The 2,895-nt window shown below is 35.7% G+C and overlaps 1 long non-coding RNA gene across 2 annotated transcripts; it reads right to left on the reverse strand.

Annotated features, from left to right (window-relative positions):
- Nucleotides 1-209: 209 nt before the first annotated feature.
- Nucleotides 210-2,391, reverse strand: LOC125468300. 2 transcript variants are annotated; one of them, XR_007259560.1, is made up of 5 exons: nucleotides 2,061-2,391; nucleotides 1,487-1,607; nucleotides 929-1,119; nucleotides 679-769; nucleotides 210-499 (listed from the first exon to the last, which is right to left on the reverse strand). It is a non-coding gene; the product is annotated as an uncharacterized LOC125468300 (long non-coding RNA). The 2 variants fall into 2 exon arrangements; XR_007259561.1 differs by having other exon boundaries at nucleotides 2,203-2,390.
- Between the last annotated feature and the right edge of the window lie 504 nt (nucleotides 2,392-2,895).

Here is a 2,895-nt window from a genome sequence, read left to right on the forward strand (position 1 = left end):
TGTTGTTGTCCGGCAAGGATTCCACTTGCACGAACGCGCAGGCGTATCCCACGTAGAGAATGTGCTATGAAAATGCAATTGTGACTTTCCAAACTACTATAATTTTCAACGAGAAGAATTTAAGTTCATATTCAACGATGCGGGAGCATAACCCTACCTAACACACATATATACATATAATATTTTCGAAAATATAAAACAGAGCAGAATTAAGGGTGGTTTCCGTTTTTCATATTCAACTTCATATCCAAACCTATCCAAACATGTGGGTATCCGTATTGAAAATATTTAGTGGGTAAATTTTGCATTCTTATTTTACATGTTATGCTCCACAAAAATCAATGTTATGCTCACGATCATCCAATTTCATTAAGACATAATGTGGAGAATAAAGCTGATCCGTTTTTAATGTGAGAGCAAAATGAAGAGTTAAATAACCATTATAGACTATACGACATAATAAGCCCACGCGTTGCGGCAGGAACTGTTTCAGCAGTAACTGTATGAATAAGACATACTTAAATTGAATAAATTCAACACAATCATGAATGAATAGAGGGACACATAACGCTCATAACTGAAAGTTCCCAAGAAAGTTAAAGGAGCAGAAGGAAATAATAACTGAACATTCTCCATGTTCCACATAAAGCTCATAATTAATTTTAGAAAACAACTTACTTGGCACGATTAAATTTCTCAGTCCCACTTCTGTCAAAATTTGATGGCAATTCTTTTTCCCAATAACTGTTTCCCTTTCCATTACCCATGGCTGCACAAAAGTACATAGTTAACTAACAGGATAATGAATCAGAAAATAGTAGTCAGTTAGAAAAGATTAAAAACACACAGAGCGAGAATGTGAACACTAAACTTATGTTTTCTAACAAATTAAAGCACCCTAATAACAAAACAATGGAAAATCACAAACCGGAAGGTCCTCTTGCACTCATCAACCAAGACTTTGAGCTGATTGAGCAGCTGCCGGACCATCTCTTGCCGATTCAAGAGCAAGCACACCATTAAAAATATCAAAACAAACCGGAGCTGCTTGTTGGCCAAGCTCAGGTCCTCAAACATGCCCTCCTTGATCACTCCGAATTTAAGCCATTCCCTCTCTCTCTACACACACAGACACACACACACACAAAATAAGAGAAGCAGACTTGCAGAGACATAAAAGGGTAAAAAATGAAGAGGCAACAAATGGTATGAAGAGTATAAGGTATGTTGAAAACCTTCTTAAAATTAACCACATTTGGATTTGATCAATTAGAAACAAGAATTAGCAACTGCATTTTAATAACATCGTTGTCTCACTAAAAAAAAACTCGCGAAAAATAGTCTTTGTGGTTAAAGGGATTCTGTCTGATCCCAAAACATAAATCTCTCAATTGTCAATCAAATACGTACTAAATCATGTTCCAAACCACAATGCATTCAAAGCAATAATCAATTGAGCACACTAAATAAGTGGAAACATTTATACCTCAATCCAATTAGAAGCTTATATCTTTTTGCAGGTGTAAATCTCACCCTCAACAGTTTTAAAACGCAGTCATCCCAGTGCAAATAGAAGGTGGAAAATGTTGTCCCAGCACAAACACAACCTGCAAAGCAAACAAACCAACACACACAAAAAACCAAATGATCAACGACAAAATTTAGAAACCCTACCACACAAAATCGCAAGAACAACATAAAAACGGCAATGATGGCCTCAAACCCAAACAAAATCCCAAATCAGTTAAAAAAATAGTGAAAATGAACTGAACCCATTCCTCTATCATATTCTTTTCCTCTGTTTCCCTATCCCTAATCCCAAATCTCTCTTCCATGCTTTCTCCGCCATACATTAATGCCTACGAATCGACTCATTATACACCTAAACAATGAGAGTGCAGCTTCTATAAGTGAATCCACAATGTAAAACATCTTAACAGTTCAAATTAAATAGAAAAATATTTAAAATTTTGAGGAAAAGGTCATCAAACCATATAGAACCACAAACACAAAGCACATAAGAAATGCAAAGATGCAGATTTTCAAGGAAGCTTAACAACCTCCAGGAGCAAACCAATCGTTAAACCCTAAAAACCAAAAACCCACAAATCTGCCCTCCCTGAGGAACCATCCGAGATTCAAGGAAGCTTAACACCTGATGGCTAAGCTAAGTGCATTAAATACAGGAATTCAGTACTATACACAGCTTGTAAAAAACGTATTTTGAAGATCTGGATCATTGGTGAAGGTAAGCTGATGAATGTAGTGTGTGTTCTTGAGCTTCTTCAAGAGCCACAGCCCGGAGCTGAATAAAGAGTTTGAATGATCCTCGTAAAGATACCCCAAGTGTGGGCCCGATATGGAAAGATATATGTACAGGTACGGCAACATAATGCTATCTGCAAAAATGATGGCCAATATTTTACAGAGAATTCTCTATCTTCTTAATTTTTTTACCTTTTTATGTTTTTTTATTTGAATGGTTACGGTTAAGTTCCGTCAATATCTCATATTAATTTTTTTTATAGAGATAATAAGACAAAAAATAATGTGTGAAAGGAGATGATGGAAATGAATGATAATAAGAGGGTACAAAATCTTTATCCATATCTTACACCGACTGCATATAATGAGAAAACATGACGTCAGATTGGTATGGAGTTGTAAAGTTGCAGCATAAAAACATGAATGACCAACAAATGAATATTTTAACCCATAAATCACTAACGTTTAAAGTCAAATTCCTCTAATTTGGCATAGGCTTCCTTAAGATTTCTCTCAGTGTCATCGAAGACCTCCTTGCTCCAAGATTGCAACTTCTTTTGAATAATTTTTAACTTACTGAAAAATTTGTAACCCTCACAACCTTTGACTATCGCAGAATGCCACCACTCT

The sequence above is a fragment of a genome, unplaced genomic scaffold, assembly GCF_019419815.1.
Source record: "Pyrus x bretschneideri cultivar Hongxiangsu unplaced genomic scaffold, Pyrus_bretschneideri_v1 Contig265, whole genome shotgun sequence".
Lineage (NCBI taxonomy): Eukaryota > Viridiplantae > Streptophyta > Magnoliopsida > Rosales > Rosaceae > Pyrus > Pyrus x bretschneideri.